The following is a 12,568-nucleotide window of genomic DNA, read 5'->3' on the forward strand; positions in this document are numbered from 1 at the left end:
GCTCCTTCCCAAACCAGTGCACCACAGACAGCCTGATCAGTGGCAGGTAGAAGACCAAGATATGGGCAGATATGGGCAATGCAGGTGCTGAACACCTTGAGCCTCTCCTTCCACAATGACAGCCCTGAGGGCCAGATCAGAGAGACATTGAGGACATAGCCAGGACTATGGCCAGCACCATGGCCAGGATCAAGCCCAGCACCATGGCCAGCACCATGGCTAGCACCATGGCCAGCACCATGGCCAGCACCATGGCCAAAACCACGGCCAAAACCATGGCCAAAACCATGGCCAGCAAGGTGCAGCCCTTTACATCACTGCCTTGTGATGAGGGAATGGTTCATCTGGTGTTCACCCAACAATCCTGCTTTTGACCAAAACTACACACCTGATCTCAAAATTGGTATGCAGACCACACAGTGCCACCTGTCTTCTCATAGGTGCACTCTGAAACCTCTAAAGAGGCCCAGGATCCAAACAGGCCCCCATGGAAGTGCTCTGCATTTACCAGTATATGTCACAGTGGATCAAAATGGTGATCTGAAGATACTGTACATGAATTTTAAAAATTAAAATCTCTCATTTTTTGCAGCTTAGCCTCTTTGTAGTGTTGTAAGCATCCAGCCTGAGACTTGGAGCAACTTTCTCTTCTGAGAGAAGAACGCTGACACTAGTCCCCCTGTTCTCATTGTTTAAACAATTAAAATTGAGTTGTGCTGCAGGAGGGTCTGCTTTGCCACAAAGCCATCCCAGACCAAAAGCAGGTATCTCCATGAGAAATAGGGATTGGATGAAGAAGGGATGAGCAAAACAAGTGCTGCAACCTATTTCAAGAAGAATATGTCCAGCACAATACACCCTGAAGACAAGGAATCACAGACTATATGGCCAAGAAAAAATACATGGGCTTCAAACCTGTTGCATTGCATAAAGGATGAGGCAGCGCACAGTGAAACAGATGGAGCAGAGGTGAAAAATTCCCACTCTGAGAAAGACGTCAGGGGAGGAATGCAGCCCTGAAGCTGATGTAATTGAATACTGACATGAAGTCCGTGCAGATTTGCTTGAGCTCCTAAGCCTTAAAGTGAAGAATGGTATTTATAAAATATGCTATTACAGCTGGCAGTGGGAATTTATAGACAAGAATGAAACAGAGAGAATGGAACACCTCTGCTATGAGAATGGGCCTGAGAGCTGGAGCAGTGCAGCCTGCTGGGAGAGCTGAGAGCAGCCTTCAGTATCTATAAGGGCTGTAAGAGAGAGGGGGACCCTCTAGCAGAGGGTGATAGGACAAGGGGAAATAGTTTTAGACTAAAAGAGGGGAGATAAGGCTTGGACATAAAGGAAGGAGTTATTTACAGTACAGGTATTGAGGCACTGGCACAGGTTGCCCAGAGGTGGTGGTGCCCCATCCCTGGAGACACCCAGGGTCAGACTGAGGGCAGTGAGCACTGATGGAGCTGTGGGCGTCCCTGTGCATCGCAGGGAATGAGACCAGGTGTCCCTTTAAGGGCCCCTTCCAACTCAGATGATTCTATGATTCTATGGATTCAGTCTTACCTCACTGAAGAAAGTGGAAATATTCTCACTGACTCCTGCAAGAAAGGAAAACTATTTCTGTATTTCATGTTCCCAGTACAGCCATTGAGCAAGTTGCACCATCACCACCTGCAGTAACACTCACAGCACTGTGTGCCAAGGTGCTGGGGGCTGAAAGTCACCACTGCTGCAAACATCTGCACTCCCAAAGGGAAAACACAAAGTGATGGAGTTGGAGGATGAAAGAAGTGGCAGCAAATGGCTTTGTCCCACGGTCAGCAAATATTACCTTACCCAACACAGAAATCTCAGGAAAGGACAAAGGACTGTAAATTAAAGTTGCAGAGGACTGTGTAGGTAAGGGTAAAAAGTGCCTGGCCAAGTCCAAAGTAAGCACGTTTCTGATTGCTCCAAGTTTTGGAGTTTTTGTGTTCATAGCACAGCTTGGGAATTTGGACATCTCCCATCCCTGTGATGTGCAATGGGGCACAAGGTAAGGAAACCTCAAACTGAAATCTACTCACAAAATGCCATCTGAGAATCGCTCCTTTCCTCCCTGAAGGTCTTTCCTGATAAGCAAAGCAGTCAGAGCTTTTCTGAGAGCTGTGAAGATGCTAGAGAGGTTGCTCCAGCCCCCAGAAATCACAGGGAACTTCTGCTCAGCACTGGCTTTGCTCGCTGTAAGCTGAGACACATCATGTCTGAGAGGTGACGCAGCCCCCAAGGAATGACTGCGCTCATCTGACATCCACAGCTCGTTATGTGGCAGCAGCTCAGTGCCTGAGCTCGGGTCCTGCTGCCCAGAGGCAGCTCTGGGGCAAATCCTGACATTCAGAGTGCAATGCTGCAGATGGCAGAGGGAGCTGCAGACAAAAGCAGATTGCAGGAGGAAGTCATAGAATTGTAGAATGACAGAATGGCCTGGGTTGCAAAGGAGCACAATGCTCACCCAGTTCCAACTCCCTGCTGTGTGCAGGTCACCAACCAGCAGACCAGGCTGCCCAGAGCCACATCCAGCCTGGCCTTGAATGCCTGCAGGGATGGGGCATCCACAGCCTCCTTGGGCAACCTGTTCCAGGTCATGTGTGGATGATAAAGGAAATCCTGGAGAGCAAAAGCCAACAAGTTCCAGAGGCAGCATTAGATCTGCTAGGCACAGCTTTGGCACAGAGAGGAGTCCTGCAGCCTTGGTAACACAGGGCATCCTCAGACTGCTGACATCCCCACCTGTCCCCCAGGCACTGCTCCGTGCTGGGACAACCCTGCTGCTGGAGGTGGCTTTGCTTCTGCACACAGCTCCACACTATGACATCACTGCAGTAGCCTGAGGGTCAGCACAGGGGGCAATGCTGCTTAATCACTGCACCGACTCCAGGTGACACAGGACTGGGGAAGTGGCTGATCGTACCCTTAGAGCTCCTCCAGCCTCCTGCTGCTTTCATTTCAGGAGGGGGTTCTCTGTTTCAGACAGCTCCCAGCCATCCCTCTTTGAAGGTTCTCTCCTTTTGAACTCAAGTTCTCAAAGTTACTCAAGTAAATAATTCAGACCTACATCAACTTTCAGCAAGGAGCTCCTCTCATCTGTCAGCCACCTTGCTAAGGTTTGTTTGCTCGGAGCATCCCCACCATCAGTTCATTTGCTGGCCTCTGGTTACAAGGCACGGCAAAGCCACAACCCTGCACAGCCCCCGGGTGATGGTGGTTTGTACACCTGCACCATTCACACTCTGCAGGTTTTTCAAGATAAAGTTTATGATTATAATATGATATCATAAGACAACGATCTTATTGGCTGGAGATTTTGGGTTGATCTATCTTTTCTGGGATCACTTTGGTGACTTCACTTAGGAATTGAATGAACCATCAGTTACCAGTGACAACATCAGGAGGTGGCCAGAGGGGACGTGCAGGCTGCTGGAACACTGACCAGCTCCATCATTTGCATCAGGGGATCAGCCTGATGATGAAGCCCTGAGGACCAATGTGCTCAACTGATGTGCATGGATCAGGGAGTGCTTCCACCATGTCATGTCCCTGAGAGTCACACTCACAGCCTGTGAGCAGGCTTAGCCAGGCTGGATGTGGCTCTGGGCAGCCTGGTCTGGTGGTTGGCCACTCTGCACGTAGCAGGGGATTTGAAACTAGATGGTCACTGTGCTCCTTTCAACCCAGGTCATTCTATCATTCTATGATTCTATGAGCACAGCTGTGCTCTGCTCTCTACCTTGATCTGAGCTGCTGCTCCATCCTGCCCTGGTCCAGGGCTGCTCACTGGAGCTGAAGAAGCTCATTCAGAACCAATAGGGAATCCCAAATGCAGACAGAATGGTGCTTCCTTTACTTGAAGTCATTTTTGCTAATGGGAGCAGTGGTCACTTTGCTGTAAGCACTGAGATGCTTACATTTAGAGGAACAGTTTATTTATTCCTCAGTGTTCTATGGCTGTGTGCTCCCCTATGGCAAAGGGGGAAACAATTCCCCTTCCTTTCACAACACTCTGGTTCCCATTTTTCTATAATCCCTTGCTCTGATCCCATACCACAACCAGCAGATGAACATCAGAGAGCTCTGCTGTTTGCCAACCCTACCTGTTCCTGCAGACAGAAATTGCTCAGGACAGCGCAGTTGGTGCGACTTCTGCCCAGAGCAGAGGGACTGGAGCTATTCTGCATTGCTTCAAAAGGTATTCAAGTTGGATGTTAGGAAAAATTCCTCCTCCAAAGAGCCTCTGGGCACTGGCACAGGTTGCCCAGGGAGTGGGGGGTCACCATCCCTGGAGGAGTTCCAGCAGCATGAGGATGTGGCACTGAGGGATGTGGTCATTGGGCATGGTGGGGTGGGCTGGGGTTGGGCTTGGGGATCCTAGAAGTCTTCAGCCTTCGTGATTCCATGATTCCATGGAATATTTTATGATAGAACCTTTGGAGAAGTGCTGCTGCATGCACGGGCATAAGGATGGTGTGACTCTGCATTCAATGTGCCTTTTTTAGCACTTCCCTTTCCTATGCAAAAGCTGATCTCTGAAGGCCAGGCTGGATGGGGCTTTATGCATCTGGTCTTTGGGAGGTGTCCCTTCCCATGGCAGAGCTGGGCTGGGGGCTTGAGGTCCTTTCCAACACAGATCATTCTATGATGCTTTTTCCAGTAATCAGCACTTCAGTTCTGGTCTGTGCCAAGTGTCACTGCGGACCCCCCTCATGGGGAGGTCCATCCATTGCATTGCCTGGATAGAGCTGTGGGGCTTACAGCTGCTGCACAGCAGCCAAGTGGGACTGCTGGGGCACTCACAGGGCTCAGGCTGCAGGGAGAAGTACAGCCAGAGCATGCAGCAGCTGCAGTGCTCCTGGAGCCCTCAACATCCTCTGCTGTGCTTGGGGCAGGGTGGGTGGGTGCCTGCAGGAGGGCAGAGCAGAGGTATTCCTGCAGTACAGTGGTGATGGGTTGGAGGGTTGAAGCAATGCAAGGAATTACACAGGTTTCTGGTCAAAGCAACAAGCCAGCATAACAGAGAAGCGCAAAGACTTTGCTTTACTTGCTGAGTGATTGTTTTGCTTAGCACTAATTATGATTCAACATATTCAGATGGCTTAATATAACAATTCGACCTCAGTAAGTATAACCTCATCATGAATTTTCCTCATGCCATATTAGGGGTTGGAGCCTGATGACCCTTGAGGTCCCTTCCAACCCAAGCCATTCTATGACTCTATGAATGTGAATAGGACATGTAAGCCATTTTTACAATAGCTTTGCCCCCACCAGAAGCCAAGAGGGGTCTTCACATCCTCAGCTTTCAGTCCTTTACACTCTCAGTCCCTTCGGTGTGCCAACCTCCATCCCCCACACTGCTTGGTTTTGTTTTGGGGAACTCTCATCCCTCGTCCCATGGGCAGTCAGAGCTGATGCTCATCCCTGTCTCCCTCTCCCCAGTGGGTGTCTGAGTGGCTGATGGAGGGATAGAGCTGCTTGCAGGTGGCCCATAGCACCAAACAGAGACACAGTGTTTACTGTCTGCTTTTGCAGTGTTTGCCATCAGGTTTTATTACAGCCTCGGGCAGATGAAGCACCACTTCAGGCTCTCATCCATAGCTGAGCCTCTGAATTTCTTCCTTTCCATTTAACCCTTTTTGTTGGCTGTAAAGCACAACTCCATTTTCCTTCCATCTGAGTTACTTTGGTTATATGTCCTGCAGGTTTGCTGATAAAGGTCCCTTAAACATTACACATTTCACCACACTTACACAAAAAAGAGAAGAAATCAATACAGACACAATCCTCATCTAGAGTGAGGCATTACCTCTCGTGGTCGGACTGCATTGGGGTCAGGGTACACACTGATCCTTCTCTGCCTTCCTCTCCCTGGATGTTAGGGAGTATTTCTTCTCTAAAGAGCACAGCTGCCCAGGGAGGTGGAGGGGTCATCAGCCCTGGAGGTTACAGAACTGTGGGGATGTGGCACTGAGGGATACAGTGGGTGTGGTGGGAGCGGGCTGTGACTGGGGATCCTAGAGGTCTTTCCCCACCTTAAGGATTCCATGACTCTATGATTCCCTCCCACTATGTGCCCTTTACTACCCTGCAGGGACTGTATGGTTAGGGCTGCAGAGCTGTGCCCCAGCTGTCCTGTGCCCACCACTGCAGGGAACAGCCAGAAACACTGACCTCCCCATCCCTGTCCCGTCCCGTCCCGTCCCGTCCCGTCCCATCCCGTCCCATCCCATCCCATCCCATCCCATCCCATCCCATCCCATCCCATCCCATCCCATCCATCTCATCCAACACATCCCATCCCATCCCATCCCATCCCATCCCATCCCATCCCATCCCATCCCATCCCATCCCATCCCATCCCCGTCCCATCCCATCCTCATCCCCACCCCCTTCCTGCCCCAGGCTCCTGCTCTGCCCACAGCTGAGCTGCTTTCAGGCTCCTCTCAGAGGGCTGAGTACCCAGCCTCTGAAGCCTGAGGTACCTGAAGTCTGGGGCTACAACCCAGGGAATGGTGTTAAATGCCACACTGCTCTTTCTTTGTCTGCTGTGCACAGCCCAGACTGTGATCCCAGGGCTGGCCCAGTGGATTTTTCTTGATTGACACAATGGATGTCAAGAGGTTTCAAACTAAAAGAGGGGAGGTTTAGATTGGGTATAAGACTAAAGTTTTTTTATAATAAGGGTGGTGAGGCATGGGCACAGGTTGCTCAGAGAGGTGGTGGGTATCCCCTCCATGGAGACACCCAGGGTCAGACTGGACAGGGCATTGAACATTAATGGAGCTGTAGATGTCCTTGTTCATTACAGAGGGGTTAGACTACATAACCCACCCTAAAGCTCCCTTCCAACTCAAACCATTCTGATTCTATGATGTGCCAAAGGGTAACAAGTCTTGACTCTCAGGAGCTCATCCTCCCCACTCTGCTGCAGTGGGGTGTGTGGGCTGTCTCACAGCAGGGCTGTCATTCTGGGATGCTCTGTTATTTCCTGACCCCTGAACCTTCAGCACATGAGACGTTGGCTTCTAACAGAACCAAGTCCAGTTCCCTGACCTTCACCCACACCGGGATTCCTGGTGTGCTGCTGAGCAGCCACTGGATGGCATTGCTTCTTTGCTGCCTCTCCCTCCCCACGCTCCTGGGGAACGGCACCTTTCTCCGGATGATAAAGACTGACCACAGCCTCCATGCACCCATGCACTATTTGTTCTCCATGCTGACCGTGGCAAACCTGGACTTGCCTCTCTCCACCCTGCCCACCATCTTGGCCATTTTCTGGTGTAAGTCCAGTTCTGTCTGTTTTGAGACATGCGTTGTCCAGATGTACTGCATCTGCATCTCCACCATCGAGTCCGGGGTCCTGGTGGCCATGCTCTCTGACTACTTCATTGCTATCTGCCACTCTTTGCACTATGGTCTGTCCTGACCAGTCTCTGATAATGAAGATGGGGGCTATTTTCACACAGGGCATCTGCACAGTGCTCTCCATTGCTGTTCTCATCAAGAAGATGCCCTTCTGCAGGTCCCAAGTGCAGTCCCACTCCTGCACAGGAGGACAGGGATCATCAAGACATACTGAGACTGATGTGCTGGGTGAACAGCCTGTATGGGCCAACGGTCGTGGTGCTCCCTGAGCATCCTTCTGTCCTCCACCATAATCATCAGGGCCATCCTAAGCATCGTCTCCTGGGAGCACAAGCTAATGCCTTCAGCACATGCATCTCCCAGCTCAGTGCCATCCTGGTGTTCTACATCGTGCTCATCACCCTGACTGTTACTCACAGATCCAGAAGACTGCTCCTGATCCCATGCTCATGGCTGATTCCTGAATCCTAGTGCTGAACTTGCTGGTGCACAGCTGGAGGAGCAGGCGGGTCTCCATCCTGCTCAGCCAGAGGGGAGTCCAGCAGCACACCTAGTGCTGGGGAGGGATCCTTCCTTCCCTCTCCAGATGGGTTTCTCACAGGCAATGCCTTATCCTGGAGAAAAAACACTCCAGGAGAAACATGTCACCCCTTTTGCAACACAGCTCTTTTCCTCCCCATGGAGGGATGGATGACTGCAGTTCACTTTGGAGGGCAGAGCTGGGGTGCACAGTGGTGCTCTCCTCCTTGCAGGTGGGGGAGGAGGCTGCTGGGAGCAGCCAAGGAGTCACTCTGATGGCAGATCCAGGCGGTGAAGAAGTACAAACAATGCTGCCAGACTTGTGCTTTTAATTACGAGCCTCCCCACATCCACTGATTGCACAGAGCTCACAGATCCCAGAGCTGTGTGATCACATGAGACTCTGCAGCCTTCATTATATGAATCATCTGTTTCTCAGCTTGGCTGTTATGAAGAACAGACAGGATCTAACAGCTGAGGACACAAAGCCAGGGAGCTGAGCCCCATCTCCTTGCAGGGTCTGCAAGGGGAACGTATGCTCTTTGCTGTCTCATGTTATCATCCTCTCTGCCTGTAACTCTTTGGGAGCACCTCAAAAACTCCTCCCCACTCCCAGGCTATCTCCCAGTGACGATAGGTTGGTTTGGGGTGCAATGTGCATGCAGTGCAGTCCAACACATCCTGTGACATGGTGCTTTCTGTGGCTACATCCCCATGTTTCCTTCATGATGTGTTATGGACCCTCTTCACACCCCGACTGGCTGAGCTGCCCATTTCACCAGATGAGCCCCCACCCTGTCCCAAGGTGATCTACCTGCTGTCCAACCCCCTTTGGTTGTGGAAAATAAACCTCCCAGCAAGCCAAATCCCTGTGACTTCGTCCTGCCTGTTGATCACAGCCAACTGTCTTCTCCATTTCCTTCTGCCTCCAAATCAATCCTTCATCACGGTCTGCTCCCCTCCTCTGGGTTATCTCATATGTCAGCAAGTGCAAAGCCTGACCTGGGCCAGTTCCAGAAGAGCTTTGCCAAATGCTGCATCATTGCTCCCAGCCCTCTTGCAGCTCAGCTCACACAAGCTCAGCATCCCAGATGGGGCATTGCTGCGGTGTGATGGCAGCCAGGGGTGGCCATCACCGCAAGGCTGGGGCTGCTGATGTGTCCCAAACTGTTCCCCCATTGTATTTGTACACTCACCCCCTGGGAGCAGCAGCTCATCCCAGGAGATGAGGGCTCCAGAAAGAGGGAGCAAAGTGAAGAGGAGGAGAAAGAGCCACCAGCACCGTGCAGGGTGGGATGGGCAGCACTGAGAGATGGAGCAGAGGAGAGCACTGATTTCAGCACAGGCACAGGGCAGGAGGTGTGCAGCTGTGCAAGGAGCTGTGAGGTCAGGGCTGGAGCTTCCCTCAGCTGTTCTGAGAGCTGCTATGGAGAATGCACATGGCAAGGATCATTGAGGTGAAAGGGAGAGAGCTGCCTGGGCAATTTATTTATTTATTTATTTATTTTTGCAAATGTGAGAGTTACGGGAAAATTGTACTCGGATTTTTCTTTTTCAATGGCCAAAGAAAATGCTCTGTCTCCTCCACTGCCTGTGAGATGCTGAGAAGCAGAAGCAACAAACACTGCTCCTGTGTGTGCTGCAAAGGATCATGTCACTCAGACATTGGTCTCTGCAGGAGAAACAACCTCGGAGCAGAAAAAAAGGTGGCTGCAGGGAAATGTGAACGTGAGAAGCTGCCAGAAATCTCTCCTGCAATTTTCCCCAGGATTTGTAAAGCAGATGTCTGCAGCCCAGCATGCAGCTGCACCAGGGGAGGACCAAGGAGCTGGTACAAGCAAATGGGATCCTGGGCTCCATCAGCAGAGGGGTGGCCAGCAGGGACAGGGAGGGGATTGTCCCCCTCTACTCTGCTCTTGTGAGGCCCCGTCTCCAACAGCTCCCTGTCTTTCTTGTACTGGGGGCTCCAGACCTGGACACAGTGCTGCAGATGGGGCCTCACAAGAGCACAGTAGAAGGGGACAATCCCTCCCTGTCCCTGCTGGCCACCCCTCTTTGCTTTCCGAGCTGCAGGAGCGCACTGCTGGCTCATGTTCAGCTTTTCATCCATCAGGACCCCAGGTCCTCCTCTGCAGGGCTGCTCTCAAGGACTGCTCCTTCCAGTCTGTATGGATGCCTGGGATTCCTCCGGCCCAAGAGCCAAACCTTGCATTCTGCTGTGTTGAACCTGATTAGATTCTCCCGGGCTCACATTTGAAGCCTGTTGAGGTTCCTCTGAATTGCATCCTTTCCGTCCACAAATCATCATTCTGTGATTCTGTAATTCTGTGAGCTGCACAATGATCTGGGCTGCCTGAAACTTCTGTGGCTGGGGTTTGGGTGACAGAGGAGCAAACCTTCATCATCTGTACCCCCTCAGGATCATCACCCAGACAAACTGAGCTGTGCACAGGGTGTTTCCATCCTCCTGCTGAGATTCCCCAGCTGCTTTGATCTGCACAAGGTTGGGTTGACCTTCCCATGGGGTCCTGAGCTCCCAGCAGTGTGACACCGTGCAGGCATCACGCGTGGCACTGCGGACAGGCAATCTGACATGAGTTTGAGTGTTCTGCTAATTGCAGTGACTCAGACTGCGGGTGCCGGGGGGAAGAGGAAGGCTGCTGTTTGCAGCCTGTGAGTGCAAAGCAATTCCCTGGACTGCTTTGGGATCAATGCAACTGATGGCAGTCAACTGCTGACAGCTCTGGTGGTGGATTTGACCCCTTCGCTACAGGCAGAATCCACAGTGGGGCTCGCTGGGGAGAGCTCTGTTCATTGCAGACAGCAGTGCTGGGTGACAGCAGGACTCTGTGCCACCACCCAGCCCACACCTCTCCACTGCCATCCATACAGCAGTTCCAATGGGACCCCAACCCTTCGCTCACACTCTGCATGATGCTATAGTGATGTTAATTTGTTTTGATTCTACGTCTGCATTTACTTCAAGACCACCTCACCGCCTTTCTGGACTCATGTCTCCATGCACCTTGCTGCTGTGGATGCTGGTCTGCAATGGAAACACAGCCCTGAGGTGTGCATCAGCAGTGCAGCAGCCCCCAGACCCACTGCTGCCCCACTGCCTCTGAGTCACAGCCATGTGCAGCCTTCCTGCAATAACCAACAGGACCACACGCCTTCCTTGCCTTCACTGTTTGCTTTTCAGTGTTTGACTTTCCGTCAACGGCGCCCAAAGTAATAATGTACATTCCGAATTTTCTATGCTTTCCAGCTGTCATCCCTTTTTCTTTTCTGCACTTGCTCAGCCCTCCACCTCTGTATTATGTTTGCAAGTTCACCAAATCCTCTCTTGCCAGCAAAAAGCGTGAATTGTCAGCTTTACGCCAGCACTGCCGTGGCCGGGTCGGTGCGGTGGCTCTGATGATGCTATGAAGGGATGAGAAAATAAACCATGTCCAATCACTGCCTCACTTGCTTCTTATTCTGATCAATATTTGTATTTTTTTCCCCATCTCACATCGTAATCGGTGTAGATTTCCTACTGGAAAAGCAAACCATGCACTTCCCTCACAATGGTTTCAGATAATGTTGTTTGAATCAACAAATCTCACAGATTTCCTTCCAAGAAAGAGAGAAGGCTCCACACAGCAGCACAGCTCTGCCCTGACGGTGCTGATGGAGTTACAGATCATAAACAACCCAGGTCAGTTCTGGGATACACTGCTGCACACCACTGAGATACTTGGGAGATCATTTTTATTTTTACAGCAGCCATTTGGTTCCTCTATTTACGTATCATGGGATTTCACAGTCAGGAGTTTTTGTTCAATTTCGGGGACTTTGTAGTAAATCGACACAAATGGAGTGATGCTGAGAAGGGAGACACGTTCAGTGGGAAGCAGTTTGGTTTTTCTTTGGAACTGGACTTGAGTTCCCCTGACCCTGTTTTAAAGCACATCTTCTGCTTGCACCTCCATATCCACATGTTTGCACATCACCATGCAGATGATGTTTGCATGGAGTTTTAGCTCTGTGCAAACAGATTTCACAAATCAATTTCAGCCTTCAGGATGAAGTGGGCCATAGCTGAGGCCAACCTGAGTTGGACATTTTAAGTATGCAATGTAGAGGCACCTAAAAGGGGATACAGCTTTTCAGAAAAGCTCTAGAAATCCACCTTCTCTCAATGAAGTCTGAGTTTCTTCTGCATTCAGTGACCCAAATTTGCGACTACATGTGGCCTCCTATGATAGTCAGAGGTGATGAGCCAATGCAGTCTCTGCAGAGTCTCTCCTCCATGGTGGGCTGAGCAGCTTTGCACTCTCAGGCAAGTGAACCTAAATTAAATCCCCCTCTTTGAAACTCCATCCTCCATAGGAAAGCCTTCATCTTACGTCTCACCCCAGGAGTGTGACACAATGGAGGAGCCTGAGAGCTCCCTGGGTTGTGTGCCTGCTTCTGACCCATTGGTATCTCTCCAGAAGCTCCAGTTCATGAGTCAGCATTGGGCTGTGCTGTGCAGGCTCCCTGATTTGCAGAATAATCCTAATCTCCAGCTGTGGGAGAGAAGTGAGGCTCCATGTGTGCCAGTGCCCCTGCTTGTAGGGGACGTGGTCAGCCCATACCTGGAGCTGCTGCCCCCAGGGCTGGGCTCTCC

The 12,568-nt window shown here is 51.1% G+C and overlaps 1 pseudogene; it reads left to right on the forward strand.

Annotated features, from left to right (window-relative positions):
* Window positions 1-7,003: 7,003 nt before the first annotated feature.
* On the forward strand, window positions 7,004-7,949 carry LOC149920378 (olfactory receptor 51H1-like; annotated as a pseudogene).
* Window positions 7,950-12,568: the final 4,619 nt, after the last annotated feature.

The sequence above is a fragment of the Phasianus colchicus genome, chromosome 1 (genome assembly GCF_987193195.1).
Source record: "Phasianus colchicus chromosome 1, bPhaCol1.hap1.1, whole genome shotgun sequence".
NCBI lineage: Eukaryota > Metazoa > Chordata > Aves > Galliformes > Phasianidae > Phasianus > Phasianus colchicus.